Below are 15678 nucleotides of genomic sequence, written 5' to 3'. Positions count from 1 at the left end.
TCTCTAGATGTAAAGTTTATATACAATGAAATGCACACATTTTTAGCATATATTAGCTGAGTTTTGACAAATTAATTAGCCTGCTACCCAAACTTCTGTTAATATAGAGAACACTACCATCCCACCAAAAAGGCCCCTTATACCGTTCCTAGTCAAATCCTACCCCACCCCAAGGCAGTTTTTTCCACCATAAATTAATTTTGCCTATTCTAGAGTTTCATATAAATGGAACCATACAGTGTGTGCTCTTGTTTCTGGCTGCTTTCACTCATCATAATGTTTCTGATTTTCATTTATGTTGTTGCGTGTGTAATTTGTTTAATGCTGAGTAGTATTTCATTATATGAACGTAACACAGTTTGTATATTTTTTCTCCTATTGATAAACGTTTGGGCTCTTTCTAGTTTGGGGCTATTATGATAGAACTGCTGTGAACGTTCTTTTTTTAAAATATTTATTTATTTATTTGGCTGAGTCGGGTCTTAGTTGCTGCACGTGGGATTCATTGTTGCGGTGTGCCAACTCAGTAGTTGCAGCACATGGGCTCTAGAGTGCACGGGCTCAGTAGTTGTGGCACGCGGGCTTAGCTGCCCCGCGTCCCCTCCATTGGAAGACGGATTCTTAGCCACTGGACCACCAGGAATTCCCATGAACATTCTTATAGAAGTCTTTTTTGTGAACATAAATTTTCATTTCTTTTGGATAGACACCTAGGAGTGACATTACTGGGTCGTATGGTAAGTGTGTTAAGAAATGTACTGTGTCTTCCAAAGTGGTTGTGCGTTTGGCACTCTCAGTGGCAGTAGAGTTTTGATTAGATGCCTCCACGTTTGCCCATGCTCAGGGAGGAAATAGCAGGGCCATAACACCTCACTCCTTTGAAACAGTTGCTCCATTGTGCCCACAGGACATAGTTGTAGATGGTGAGCAAACGCGTAATGTCGTGTGAGTGGAGGTCCCGAACTGATCATGCACACACCGGAAAAAAGGAAGTTCTACCGGCAGAAGGATGAAAAAACATTGTCTTCAAGGCAGAGAATAAAGGGACTAATAGAAGGACCCTTGGACCACTCTCTGTCTGTTGGTGTCCCCAAACTTATCTCATTGCTAATTTAAAGAAAGTGAGGCCTAGCCCAGAGGAGAGAGTAACTCTTTGGCAATATTCTAAACCAAGTTGCTACCTATTTCCCTGGGAATAATTGTGTGTGTGTGTGTGTGTGTGTGTGTGTGTGTGTGTGTGTATTTGTTTTCTTGTACTGTAGATTTACTGCACAACTCTCCGGTACCTGTAGAATGGGTTTTTAATTTCCATTCCATATTCCTGTCAGTTTGCATGTTTTTCTTTATTCTGTTAATATGGTGAATTGCATTGATTGATTTTCAAATATTAAACCAACATTGCATTAAATGTTGTAATGTGTTATTTCTTTTTTATGTTATTGGATTCAATTTGCTACTATTTTGTTTTAGGGGTTTTTAAATCAATAGATTTATGAGATTTATGAAAAAAATTGGTCTGTAATTTTCTGTCCTTGTAAGTCCTTCAGTTTTGGTATTGAGTTTATTCTGACATCATAAGACAAGTTGAAAAGTATTCTCTATAAGAGCATGTATAAGATTGATATTATTTCTTTGTTAATTTAGAAGTCAATAGTGAAGTGATACGGCCTGGAGATTTCTTTTGGGGAAGGTCTTTAATTATGGGTTCATTTTCTTTCATAGGTATAGGGTTATTTAGATTTACTTTTAATTTTTGTGTTAATTTTAGTAAGTTGGTTTTTCTCTATTTTTCTTGTCCATTTAAATTTTCAAGTGTATTGGCATAAAGCTGTTGGTAATATCTTATTGTCCTTTTTATATCTACTGCATGGTTTGTAATGATGTTGCCTTTCATTTATATTAGTTTTTGCTTTGCTCTTCAATTATTTCTTAGATAAAAGGTAGCATTTTATGCCCACTGTCTGTGACATGATTTATACATTTAAAAATATATTCTGGAGATCACTTCATAGCAGTAATCAAGAGTCTTTCTCATTTTTAAATGTTGCACACGACTTCATTGTGTGGTTGTTCATGCCTCCAGTCCCCTTTTAATGAATGTTTGGTTTGTTTTCAGTCTTTTTACTATAACAAATAGTGCTGAAGGGAATACCTTTGTATGTATGTATTAAAACAAACTTGCTGGTTATGATCTCATTTATATGTGGAATCTCAAACAAAAACAAAAACCAAGTTCATAGATAGAACAGATTGGTGGTTGCTAGAGGCGGGAGTTGGAGGGTGGGCAGATGGGTAAAGGGAGTCGAAAGGTACAAATTTCCATTTATAAAATAAATAAGTCGTGGGGATGTAGTGTACAGCATGGCGAGTATAGTTAATAATACTGTATTGCATGTTTGAAAATCGCTAAGGGAGTAGTAAATCATCAAAGCTCATGTCACGAAAAAAATTCCGTAACTATGTATGGTGATGTATGTTAACTAGACTTACTGTGGTGATCATTTCACAGTGTATACAAATATCGAATCATTATGTTATGTACCTAACATATAAAGTTGTGTGTTATGTACCTAACATATGAAGTTGTATGTCAATTATACCTCAAAAAATTAATTAAAAAATTTTTTTGCTAGTGTTATCTTTGTGATAGATTTCTAGAAATGGGATTTCCTAAAAATGGGGGAGGGGCAATAACTATAGATTAAATTTAAGAGCTATAACAACCAAATACAGTAGATGATCCTTGATTGGATCCTGCTATGAAAAAGTGAGCTATAAATAACACTTTGAGGACGTGGGTAAATCTAAATATAGAATGGGTGTGAGATGAAACTAGAGAGCTATTTTCATGTTGGGGAGGCAATACCATTGTATTTAGATAGGAGAATTTTTTTTTTCTTTTAGAAGTGTAAAGTATTTTGGCATAAAATGTCATAATGTGTGACACTTACTTTCAAACAGCTCAACCACAATAATAAAAAATGAAATAGATTGATAAATCAGTAAAGCTAATATGACAGAATGTTAACAATGGCTGAATCTTAGTGGATTTATAGGCGTTCATTGTACTATTTTTTTCTACTTTTGTATGTTTGTAAATTTCATAATAAAAATTAAAAAATTATACAAGCATGTATATTATGTTTCTAGTGAGTTATTCTTGCAGTATTTTATCTTTACATGTGACTTTATCCATAATAAGGATTTTTTCTTAACAACATATTTTGTCTGATACTAATATAATTATCTCATAATCCTCTTACATATTATCTCAAAATACTGGTGTAATTTCTTTTGGTTAATATTTGCTTGGAAGTCGGTCCAGAGGTTGCAGCTGCAGAGGAACCACCCAAGGAGAGCTGCAAAGATGCTGTCTGGACACGTGGTCTTGGGCTGTGACTTGCACCCTCCCTTGGCAGGCCAGCCTGGTCTTCAGAATGCTTTGGGATCATCCTTCGTTGCCACAGGGAACTTCCATGCCTCTTAACACTTGTCTTCAGAAGACTGGCACTGCTGAGGTATCCTCTGTTCTTGAAGAGCGTAATCTTGGAGCCAAAACCTCTGTTGACTGTGAAGAAACAGGGTGTGTCTCAAGTATTGGTGATAGTATTGGTTGAATACATGGGCTGAGGAATGTTCAAGCAGACGAAATGGTAGTGTTTTCTTCAGGCTTAAAGGGTATGCTTCAACTTGGGAACTGACAATGTTGGTCTTGTTGTGTTTGGACATGATAAACTAATTAAGGAAGGAGATATTGTGAAGAGGACGGGAGCCATTGTGAATGTTCTAGTTGGTGAGAAGCTACTGGGTTGTATAGTAGATGTCCTTGGTAATGTCATTGATGGCAAGGATCCAGTTGGTTCCAAGACCCATTGGTGAGTTGGCCTGAAAGCCCCTGGCATCTTTTCTCCAATCTCTGTGCAGAAACCAGTGCAGACTGGCATTAATGCTGTGGATAGCTTGGTGCTGATTGGTTGTGGTCAGTACAGGCTGACGATTGGTGACTGACAGACTGGCAAAACATCAATGATTGACAGAATTATTAACCAGAAACATTTCAGTGATGGATCTGATGGAAAGAAGAAGCTCTACTATATCTACACTGCTATTGGTCAGAAGAGATCCACTGTTGCCCAGTTGGTGAAGACACTTACAGATGTGGATGCCATGAAGAACACCAGTGTGGTTTCAGCCACTGCTGCTGACACTGCCCTCCATCAGCACCTGACTCCTTATTCTTGCTGTGCTGTGGGAGAGTATTTTAGGGATAATGGCAAACATGCTTTGATCATCTATGATGAATTATCCAAACAGGCTGGTGCCTCTGCTGATCTGTAGACCACTCAGCTACTCATGAGGCCCAGCCTGATGATGTGTTCTACTCACACTCTCATCTACAGGAGAGGGCAGACATAATGAACGATTCTTTTGGTGGTGGCTCCTTGACTTCTTACCAGAAACACAAACTGGTGATGTGTCTGCTTACATTCCAACGAATATCATTCCTATCCGTGATGGACAGATCTTCTTGGAAACAGAATTGTTCTACAAAGGTATCTGCCCTGCCATTTACATTGGTTTTTCTGTGTCCTGTGTTAGATCTGCTGCCCACACCAGGTCTGTGAAGCACGTGCAGGCACCATGAAGTCGAAATTGGCTCCTATGGTGAGGTTGCTGCATTTGCCCAGTTCAGTTGTGACCTCCATGCTTCTACTCGACAACTCTTGAGTCATGGTGAGTATCTGAGTTGCTGAAGCAGGGACAGTATTCTATGGCTGTTGAAGAACTCGCAGCTCTTATGCTGGGGTAAATGAGTATCTTGATAACTGGAGCTGTTTCTATTTTTGTGTGTGTGTTTTGTTTTTGTTTTTGCTGAAGTATTTAAAAGCAAATCTTAGATGGCATGCTATTTTACCCAGCCACTTCATTATGCTTTGAAAGACAAAATTTTTTTCCTTAGGTAACCGCAAATCCATTTTTACATCTAACAAAGGAAATAAAACATTTCTGAAGTTTTAATACAAACTATTAACATTTCTCCGATTGTCTCAAAAAATGCCTTTTTACAATTATTTTTTTCAGATCAGAGTCCAAACAAGGTCCACATCTTGAATTTGGTTCTTAGGGTCTCTAGGATCTCTTTTCATCGGGAGGAGTGCTCCTTTTCCCCTTCCTTATTCCATTTACTTCTTGAAGAAAGTGGGTCAGTAGTCCTGTTGTCTAGAAGTGAGATCTAAAGACTTGATTAAATTCTGTTTCAAGTTTTGACGAGACTAGCTGTAGGTGATGTTACAGACTTCATATTGTTTCATCACCTGGAGAACCACATAGTGTCAGATTGTCTCACGTTTTTAGTAATGCTTAATTCAGGTGGTGACAGCCTAGTTCCTTCATTGTCAAGTTTCCTAACAGTCTTTTAACTAATGATTTTAATATCTATTGATGACTATTGTCTGATTCATTTTGAAATAGGGGTTGCAAGATGGTGATTTTCTAATTTGATCATTACTTCTACATTTATTAGCTAGAAGTCTTCTGTATAGAAAAACTTTTCTGCGTCCTTTAGGCTTATTCGGTTACCCTGAAATACTGTTCATACCGAAAAGACAGGAGAGATCTTTAATTATTTCCTTTAAATTATCCAATTTCAGAGTAATGTGTTGGTTACCTAGCAACCTCCATGATGTCCAAAGACTCTCTCTGTCTTTTTCCTTTTTTGCATGTCACTACGAACTCATGGCTTTACACATTCAATGTATTTCTATCAGTTGTAGTTGTTTGATACTCACATTATTTTATTTTGGGCACATGGGGAAGCATTTTGATGTTTTCTGTATTTATTTAATATGGCAATATTAGCTTTTGATAGCTTCCTTGCTTTCTATCATAATGTGATATCCCAAGCTCAATTGGTACATTTCCTGGAATTGACTGTTCAGAAATAACCCTGAGTCCTTTTAGTGTGTGAAGGTGTTTTGAGACCAGAGTATGAAATTCTTGTTGCTACTTGATTATCATTGCTTCTTGGCCTTTCAGTGGACAGTTAGAAAATAAGTACCTTTTAAAAAATAAAGTTACAAGTTTATACTGATATTTACAACCACAATTTAAAATTACAAGGTTTTTCAACTGACATTTTGATGCTGAACATTAGTCCTTAGCAGCTTTAACATAGTTTCTTAGTTGTATTATGTTAAAATATATACATGTTAATAATAATACAGTTGTTACTGTTAACGATAAGAATACTAAGTGACATTAGGTATTTTAAGATTTGTTTGCCCTTTTAATATTTTTGTCCTAGGAACGTATTGCACTAAAAACTGTGTAGTCAAAATATTTTGTTCTGAGATCAATTGGAATAATTCTTTTCTCTGTGTGATTTTGTTACCAAACTGATATACCATTAGGTTCATTTGTTTCAGTTTGTTTTCAACTTCTAGGCATTGGTTTTTATTTTCTTAAATTTAGTTTTGTGTTTGTTTACTACCTCCTTCTTGAAACAGTTCTTTTAAAAATTTTTTTATTGAATTATAGTTGGATTTACAATGTTGTGTTAGTTTCAGGTGTACAGCAAAGTGATTCAGTTATACATATATGTACATATATATATTCTTTTTAAGATTCTTTTCCATTATAGGTTGTTATAGGATATTGAGTATCGTTCCCTGTGCTATATTGAATATTACTATATTTGTATATAATAACATATATTGCTATACTGAAATACTTCCTTTACTTTTCTTCTGGGACATTACTTTTTCTTGCATTTTATTTTTATTTTTTTTCTGTCTCACTTGGGGCTTCGATTAAGTCTCCTTTCCTGGTTCCTCCTCCTCTTCCTGCTCTTAACTTTGGAGTGTACCAGGACCTCTCCTCCATTTATATTCATTTCCTAGTGAATGCGTCTTGTCCCATGGTTTTAAATACCACCTGTTTTCTGATCGCTCACAAATTTATATCTCTGCCTGGACTTCTTCCTTGAATTGCAGATCTAGATATACAACTTTTTATTCACTATTGGCACTTGAATGTCTAATAGGATGTCTAAACTTAGCATATCCAAAGATGAACCCTCAATTTCCATTCAGCTGTTCCTCTGGCAGTCTCCCCTGTTTCAGTAAGTGGCAACTCTATCACATTGCTCAGGCCTAATACCTTGAAGTCATCTCTGATTCTTTTCTTACATATCCTGTACCCAACTCACCAATATATCCTGTCAGCTTCTACCTTTGAAATATATTAAGAATCCAATCAATCCTCCATTTCTCACCAACTCCACTGCCATCACCCCCAACTAAGCTGCTGTAAATTCACCTGGATTATTGTAATGGCCTCATAACAGGTCTTCCTGTTTCCATCCATGCTTCTTTACAAGGTATTCTCTACTTGGCAGTCAGAGTGAGCTGTTAAAAGTCATTCTTTTGTTCAAAACTCTCCAGTACAGTCCTTCAAAATAATCTAGGTTTGGGGAAGGTGGATAGAGGTGTAGATGGGCATGTATTGCTAATCGTTGAAACTGAGTGATGGCAACTTTAAATTCATTATATTGTTCCTTTATTTTCGTATATATTTGATACATAAAACAAAATCCAAACTCTTCAAAGGCTTTACAGTTGTCTATAACTGCACCAATATGGTAGTCACTAGCCACATGTGGTTACTGAGCACTTGAAATGTGCTAGTCTGAATGTAGATGTGCTGTGAGTATAAAATACACACTGGATTTTAAAGACTTCTTAAGAAAGAAAAAATGTAAAATACCTCATTAATATTTTGTTATATTGATTATGTATTGAAATCATATTTTGGATATGGTGCTTCAAATAAAATACAGTATTAAAATTAATTTCATTTCGGACTTCCCTGGTGATCTAGTGGTTTGGACTTGGTGCTTTCATTGCTGTGGCCCCGGGTTCAATCCCTGGTCGAGGAAGATCCCACAAGCTGAGTGGTGTGGCAAAAAAAATTGTTTCTTTGTATTTTTAAAAATATGGCTGTTAGAAGATCTTTGTATGTGGCTCACATCATCTTTCCATTGGATCTGTGGCCATGCTTTCTCTCTGACCTCATCTCCTACATTTTCTTCTCTCCTTTTTTTTTTTGGCCATGCGGCTTGTGGGATATTAGTTCCCCAACCAGGGATTGAACCTGGGCCCTCTGCAGTGGAAGCGCAGAGTCCTAATCACTGGACCGCCAGGGAGGTCCCTTTTCCTCTCCTTAGCTCACACCACTCCAACCACACCGATCTCTCTGCTTAGAACAAGCAGAATACATTTCTGTCTCGGGACCTTTGCACTTGCTAACCTGTCTGCCTGGAGGTCCCTTTCTCAGTGTCCTGTGACTCACTCTCTTGTTTCCTTCAGAGATACTTACCTGATCTGTATAACACCTCGTCCCCTTCACTCTCTAATCCCCTTAGTCTGCTTTCTTTTTCTTTGTAATACTTATCACTACTGACTTGTGTTTTGTTAATTTGTATTCCTGTATCCTGAGCACCTAGCATAATGCTTATACAGCATAGGGCTTTTGGTAACAATTTGTGGAATGGATGTCTATAGATTGTGCAGGTAATTATGTTAAGTTCAATACTGACTTCATCTGCAGTAAGGTTCAGGTTTCCTAAATATATAAAGGATAAAAATTATTAGAGTAAAATCAACTTTAATTATAACTACATGAAATTCCCTGCGTGAGGAAACAGATGCTTTATAAAATGATATAAGATAGCTATTTTATTCCCTTCAAAGGAATTAAGGTAAAATAACCTTATACTAAATAATTTTTATATATTTGCATAATTAGTAAGATGGAGAGTTTAGAGATACTTCGGAGATATTCAAGAAAGTAAACAAAATACAGACCAAGACTTACTTAAGGGTCAGAAATGTTTTTTATCCAGTAGATAATATCCAGTTTCTCCAAGGAATTTTCCAAATCTTTTATTAGTCTGGCATTTTTATTGTATTCATGGTAACCCAGTAAAGTGGGCTATGTCAAGGAGCTTAGAAATTTTTTTGAGTACACTGAAATTTTTCTTGTGTTAGTAAAACAAAACTTGGTCTGTTTATAAAATAACTTTTGAAGGCAGCCATTGTTTTTTATTTAAAATTAAAACTATGAAGGAGGGAAAGGAACCAAAAAAAGGAAAAATGAGAAAGGAATATTTTTAATTTATTGTCTTCATTTTAAAATGTAAGATGACTAAATGTACCAATGAAATAATTTAAAAGCAAGGGTATCTTTTCCTTATCTGAATATACTTGCAAATTCTATTTTAATTTTAAACAGTCTTGGTCACAGCATCCCTTCAACTGTAACAGGAAAAATGAAATAACACCAACAAGGTATGTGACAACTTGAGCTGTGAAATTTCAATAGGCAAAACTGACGAATCAGGGCTAGCATTATATTCAACACCTTTAACTAAGACGTTTGAAGTACATCCTCAGTGATTTTTTTGTTTTTGTTTTTTCCTCAGTGATATTTTGGAATATTATTTTGTACTTGTTTAACAAACATTTACTAACTGTATATTGTATGTCAACACTGTACCAACTACGCACGGTTACAAAACTATACTTTCACAGTGGCTATTCTTCACTGAGTGCTAATTAAATATCAAGTAAGTTTACAGAGATTATTTTAGTTAATCCTCGCGAAAGAGGTAATTTTATTACTCTCAGTATTCCAATGAGGGAACAGAGGCTTTCCAGAGAGTTCTGTTTTCAAAAAGTTTACCATCTAGAGCGATGAGAGTAGCAGTAGATAGAATATAAAGTGCTAAATGCTACAAGAAAGGGTGCAGAGGAATGGTTGCCTTTGGAGTTGGGAATGAGGAAGGCCTTCCAGAGAACAGGATAGTTGTTCTGAATTTGAAAGGTAGGGAGGAGTTTGCATGGTGAAGAGTGGAGAATATTGCCAGCATATGCAAAGACATTGAACTCTGAAATGATTTGAGCATTAGTGAGAACTTTTCTATAAGCCTTTGATTTATTCATCATCTACCACACATTCTGTATTTCCATATTCAAACAAAGATCTGGCTTAGGCAATGAGGAATCATCTGATTGAGTTATTATCAAGGGCTGGAGTGCTGGCAGGGCTTGTTCGGATTAGCATATGGGTTAGAACTTCACGTCCTAGGCTTTGGCCTTAACTTGGCAGGTCTCCCGGGAGTAGATTCCACACTGAATAGCAGAATGGCTAAGAAAGCAAATTCTTGTGCCAGACTGTCTGGGTTTAAATCTCAGCTCTGCCACTTCTTACCAGCGGATGTGACCTTGGATATGTTACCAAACATTTTTATGCCTTACTATCTTCATTTGGAAAATGAGAACAATAATGACAGAACCTACTTCATCATAGGATTGTTATGAGGATAAAAGAAGTTAATAGATACAAAGCTCTGAGAATAGTGCCTGGTACATAGGAAGCTCTGTATAAGTACTAAGTACTAGTATTACTTGAGACTAGTATTTAAACAAAATGCTACTTTGTTCATTTAGAGTGAACTTTGTTCCTTTCTCATGGTGCTAAGAGTCTCCTAGGTCCTACTTTTTTGGTATTAAGATGCCTGAGATGCTAACTTTTGAATCAGAAAGTTGTTTGCTGGGAATTGGCCTAGAATATTTGTCCTAGGCCCTAGTAAAGGCCAGTGAGATATCGCTCCACCATAACAGAAACATTCTCTGTTCGTTGGGTTACATCTCCCAGAATCATTATCTTACTCCTTTGTTACTATCTGCCCGGCCAGATATAGCTAGTGGGTTCAGAGTCGAATGGAGATAGAACTTGGAAAGAACCCCTGAAGTGCTAGTTGTTAAGCCAGGATCTTTTTGATAAGACACGCAGGGTGACCTATTTGAGGCTCTGCTGTCTACTCTACAGACCCCGTGGTGGAAAGTGGCTGGGGTTTCCCTAACTTGGAAGGACTTGGAGCAATTCCTGTAGTTCCTTGATTATTACAATGTCCCTGATAGACTAGAGACAGGGAAGGCTTTATTACAGAACTCTTGATGCATTCTTTAGAACCCTCAGCTAAGTAGACTAGCTCAGGACTTTGCTTGGACTTTGTTTTCTATATATAATATCACGTCATCTGCAAACAGAGACAGTTTTACTTCTTCCTTTCTGATTTGGATCCTTATTATGTCTTTTTGTTGCCTAATTGCTCTGGCTAGTACTTCTAGTACTATGTTTAATAAAAGTGGCAAGAGTGGGAATGTTTGTTTTGCTCCTGGTCTTAGAGGAAAAACTTTGTTTCTTACCACTGAGTATGATGTTAGCTGTGGGCTTATCATATATGACCTTTCTTATGTTGAGTAACATTCTCTCTGTGCCTAGTTTGTTGACAGTTTTTATCATGAATGGATTTCAGATTTTGTCAAGTGCTTTTTCTGCATCTGTTGAGATGATCATACAATTTTTAACCTTCATTTTGTTATGTGGTGTATCATATTAATCTCCTTTGACAGTTGTTGCAGTTGTGTGCTTCTGGCCACATCTTGCCTGTTCTATATATCTATATATAATTATATATATTTGAATGAAACCCATCACATATACAGATGCCATGTGCACATAACCATAATAATAATTGGCAAGGTTAAAGAGGCAGCCAGAGGAGGGCTGATCCTCAGAGAGTTGTGGAGTTGGTTAATAGAACACAGTTCCTTTAGGAGTGAAATGGATGGACAATAACAAAGGAATCTACTCAATATGTATCATTAAAATAAATCCACCTCAGGAGGCTGAGAGCAGTTGCTCCAATAAAGTCATGCTCTCTTGTTCTGTTTCCAAACTTGAGTCAGTTTTTCAACCCAGAAACCATTGACTGAGGAAAAGTCATGTCCCCAGGAGAAGGACACTGCAACACATGTCAAATACATGTGGTAATGATTCCCCTAGTCCTTCCCCAAAGGGACCTACCTCCAGCTATTTGAGTAATTGCACTGGGGACAAAGGTAAGAATAACCCAATATTTGTTGGATGCAGGGTCTGAATTCACAATGATACCTCGGATCCAAAGCACCTCGTATAATGGGTGCATATGGCAGCCAGGTAATAAATGGAGTCCTGGCCAAGGTTTGGCTCACAGTGGGTCAACAATGTCATTTGTTTAGCCTCTGAATGTTTTATTAGAGCGAATACTTAGTACTTCATAAAATCCCTCGCGTTGTGTCCCTGACCTACAGGATAAGAATCATTATAGTGGGAGAGACAAAAAAAGAAAGAAAGAAAGAAGAGAGAAGAGAAGAGAAGGAAAAGGAAAAGAAAACACCAAGTAAGTGGTAATCTCTGAAACTGCCTCTATCCCTCAGCCAAATAATAAATCAAAAACACTATCTTAACCTGGGGTGGTGGTGGAGGAAATTAGTGAGCCTGTGAAGTATCTAAAAGATGGTTGATTCCCATCATCTGGGTTGTAAAGAATGACAGCAGACTGCCACAAACTGCGCTAAGTCATAGGCTCAACTGCAGTTGAAGTGCCAGATGTGGTGTCCTTTCCATTGCACGTGAACATATTCCCAAGTACCTGGTAGGCAGACATTGATTGGGTAGATGCATAATTTTCATCCCTGTTAGGAAAATAAAAGATCAGAAACAGTGTGTATTCACAGGGAGAATATGACAGTATACCTTTGTAGTTTTACCTCAGGGCTATTTAAACTTTCTTGTCCTTTGTCATCCAGTAAGTTGAAGAGGATGCCACAGAGAACATCACATTAATACATTATATCAATGGTAACATATTTATTGGACGATATGAGCAAGAAGTCGCTAACATATTGGAAACTTTGATAAGACACCCTCCCTAGAGGGTGAGAGAGATACCGTAAGAAGGTTCAGGGACCTTGTCACATCAGTAATATTTTTAGAGTTCCATTGGTCAGGGGCATTCCAGGACATGCCATCCAAAGTAAAGGACAAATTATTGCACCCTGAACTTCCTAAACATGAAAAAGGTAGCATAATGCCTAGTAGGCCTCTTCAGATCTTGGAGGCAGTATATTCCAACTGGGAATACTGCTTCCACCCAGTGGCATGAAAGGCTGCCAGCTATGAGCAGAAAAGGGCTCTGCAGTCATGTAACCAGGCAGGTTCAAAGGTTCTAGAGACTTCAGTGGTAGGAAAGCTGGAGTTTATGGCAACCACCAATAGGGAATCACAACCGAGGCCCTGGGGGTTTTAGAATAAGGCCATGCCATCTTCAGTGGAGAATTATATACTTTATGAAAAATGAAGGTAGTTTGTTGTATGAGATGATGATGTATGAGAGATGAATTACCTGACCATGGGGCACAATCATCATGTGGTTACAACTGGCAATCTTGAGCTGGGGTTCTATCAGAACCATCCAGTCATAACTTGGAGCAGTTGCAGCAATAATCCATGGTAAGATGGAACTGGTACATACAGGGCTGAGCAAGAGCAGGACCCGAGGGTTCTTGGGAATTGCGCAAGCAGGCAGCCCAGACCCCCATGTCGTCCATCAATGTTGTATCAGTTCCTGTCTCTTGGGTCACACCTACAGGTGTATGGGCCATCCTTTAAGACCAGATGCAAAAAGGAGGAAAAACCCAAACTTGGTTCATGGACTAGTTGCTTCTGTGGTTGCAAGCTGGAAATAGATAGCATCCTCCATACAGCTCCACTCAGGGGTGGTACTGAAAGCCAGTCACAAGGGAAAATCTTCCCAATGGGCAGAGCTTCAAGAGGTGAAGCTTGAAGTCACCCCCTTTGTGTGGAAAGAGAAGTGGCCTGAGTTCAGAATATATGTGAACTCTTGGGCAGTGAGAAATGACTGGCTGTTAAGTGATTTGTGGAGAGAAAGATTGGAAGATTGCATGTCAGGGGTAGAGGCACGTGGCATATGGGAGTGGGCATGAAGTTGTGAGCATCTTCATGTCATACGTTAATACCACCCTAATGCTGGCACAATGGGTACATAAGCAAAAGGGCTATGGTGGCAGGGATGAAAGCCATGTATGGGCTCAATGGTATGGGCTCCTATTCACTTAAGTTGATTTAGTGTTTCTGCTTTTGCCTGAAGTTCAACTTGCCAGAAACAGCGACCAACACTGAGCTCCTGATATGGCACAATCCCTCCAGGAGACCAACCTGGCACTTGATGACAAGTTGATCACGCTAGGCACAGTAACAGACATATTCCAGGTAGGAGATTGTCTTTTTTGCTCACGCCATCACTTTTTGAGGATTTGATTTATTGGCATGGCATCATACATAATTTCATGTTACACCAGGGGGTTGACTTTATGGCGAAGGTGTTGGAGTGAGCCCATGGTCAGGTGGTCCACGGTCTTAACTCATATAGAATCACCCAGAAGCTTCCTAAATGATAGAGTATTGGAATGGCCTGTTAAAGGCACAGCTGTAGCATTAGCTTGGAGGTGTGGAGGTGATATTTTTGAGGATGGGGTATCACCTAGGATGCAGGATACACTTTGAGTTCAAAACGTATATATGGTGCTATGTCTCTGATAAAAGAATACATGGGTCTGGGAACCAACAGGTGGAAGCAGGAGTGGCCCTACTTGCCATTATTATTCCTGTGTCCCTCTTGTAATTTGTGCTTCCCATTTTATCAATTCCTGTTGAACTATAAGCTGCAATTACCACCTAGCCCCTTTGGGTTCCTTGTTCCAAGAGACCAGCAGACAAGGAGTCACCATCCTGGTAGGAGTAATTGATTCCGATCCATCTTTAATAAAGAACGTGCTGCCCCAGCTGCTGGGAGTACAGGCAGTAGACAGCTTACAGCTGTCAGCTCCTGAAGGAATTCTCATCTGCAGAGCCTCCTTGCCCGGTCATGCCCCGTCTGAGTGGTCATTGAACCATTCACTGATTTACCAGTCAGCTTCACCTAGCAACTGCGAGATTCTTGTGGGGTCAACTATGTCCAAAGGCACTCGTTAGAAAACATCCTGCATGCTAAACTCCATCATAGAGTTTACTTCCTGTGGGAACCCAACCTGTGATGAGCTGCCGTTACGACTCAGTTTTTATACTGTTTGAAAGTGCTAAGACAAGGTAAAGAAAGAGATTTTATGGGATTACTATTAGGGGCAACTAATGTGGTCTTTGGGAGCCTCAAAGAGTTTTTGAAAAACAAAAAACGAAAAACCAACCATTTAATTTATCCCTTCAAAGTTAAAGATGTTTGTTAACAATAAGAGAACTGCTTTTGAAATGGTCACGATATGAGAGCATTTTGAAAATGGCTATTTGTCTGTTGTTACATGAGTTTACTACTGAAAATATGTCATTATATAAGAACCCTCATGCTTATAAATGGAATTTTCTGTCCTGTGTAAAAATCTTCCAAGGGATTTTTTGTTTAAAACATAAACGCATGTATGCACTATAAAGGATATTTCAGTGATCCTCCTTTAAGTACAGCCATGAACAATAAAATTGTTAATTTTAGTTGACAGTGTATTCATATAATATTCATTGGCACTAATTTTTATTGTGAACCATCTACCGGTAAGAGTTGAAATTTTCCCGATATTTGAATTTTCTCTTCTCTAAATTATTGAATCGCCAAGTGACTGATCAAAGGCAATCTGCATGTTTCAAAACATATCTAGTTCATTGCCATCCTTTCCCTTTCCTTTCTTGATACCAAATTAGGGATTAAAGAGTCATTTTTGG

At 38.1% G+C, this 15678-nt stretch overlaps 2 pseudogenes across 2 annotated transcripts in view; both read left to right on the top strand.

The window, feature by feature from the left end:
- LOC309665790 (sugar phosphate exchanger 3 pseudogene) overlaps positions 1-15678 on the top strand; it is a 306970-nt pseudogene that overhangs the window by 91853 nt on the left and 199439 nt on the right. The window lies entirely within an intron of this gene.
- LOC309665791 (ATP synthase subunit alpha, mitochondrial-like) overlaps positions 598-15678 on the top strand; it is a 28736-nt pseudogene continuing 13655 nt past the window's right edge. The window contains exons 1-3 of the transcript XR_014268466.1: positions 598-4734; positions 12198-12286; positions 14057-14178. The product of XR_014268466.1 is annotated as an ATP synthase subunit alpha, mitochondrial-like (transcript). The remainder of the gene's footprint in view (positions 4735-12197; positions 12287-14056; positions 14179-15678) is intronic.

The sequence above is a fragment of the Balaenoptera physalus genome (genome assembly GCF_965194825.1).
Source record: "Balaenoptera physalus genome assembly, chromosome: 8".
NCBI lineage: Eukaryota > Metazoa > Chordata > Mammalia > Artiodactyla > Balaenopteridae > Balaenoptera > Balaenoptera physalus.
Note: the sequence above shows the minus strand (reverse complement) of the source record. Positions and strands in the feature narration are given on the sequence as shown.